This window comes from Papaver somniferum, unplaced genomic scaffold (genome assembly GCF_003573695.1).
Source record: "Papaver somniferum cultivar HN1 unplaced genomic scaffold, ASM357369v1 unplaced-scaffold_13294, whole genome shotgun sequence".
NCBI classification, from domain to species: domain Eukaryota; kingdom Viridiplantae; phylum Streptophyta; class Magnoliopsida; order Ranunculales; family Papaveraceae; genus Papaver; species Papaver somniferum.
The window spans coordinates 1-413 of NW_020622486.1; the positions used below are offsets into that span (position 1 = coordinate 1).

Sequence of the window (413 nt, forward strand, 5' to 3'; positions counted from 1 at the left end):
TGAACTAGCCTAACCTTTTCTAAACCATGATGAGGACACTGGGATAATAAATCATTGAACCTTTCCAAATACCTATATAAAGATTCTCCCTCTTGTTGTGAAAATGTGCATATTTGCGTCCTAATAGACGATGTTTTGTGCCTAGGGAAAAACTTATTGAAAAAGGCAGATGTAAGTTGTTCATATGTCTCAATTGACTCGGAGTCAAAACTATACAGCCACGACTTGGCCTTATCTTTAAGGGAAAATGGGAATAACCTAAGTTTCAAAGCATCATCATCTAAGCCTCTAATTCTTAGAGTACTACTAATTTCCTCAAAATCCCTAACATGGTAATAAGGGTTTTCATTTTCTTTCCCTAAAAAGATTGGGAGCATCTGTAAGGTCCCAGGTTTCAGTTCATAGGGTGCCTC

The 413-nt window shown here is 37.3% G+C and overlaps 1 pseudogene; it reads left to right on the forward strand.

Moving 5' to 3' along the window:
* Positions 1-21: 21 nt before the first annotated feature.
* Positions 22-121, forward strand: LOC113333429 (annotated as a pseudogene).
* The last annotated feature ends 292 nt before the right edge of the window (positions 122-413 follow it).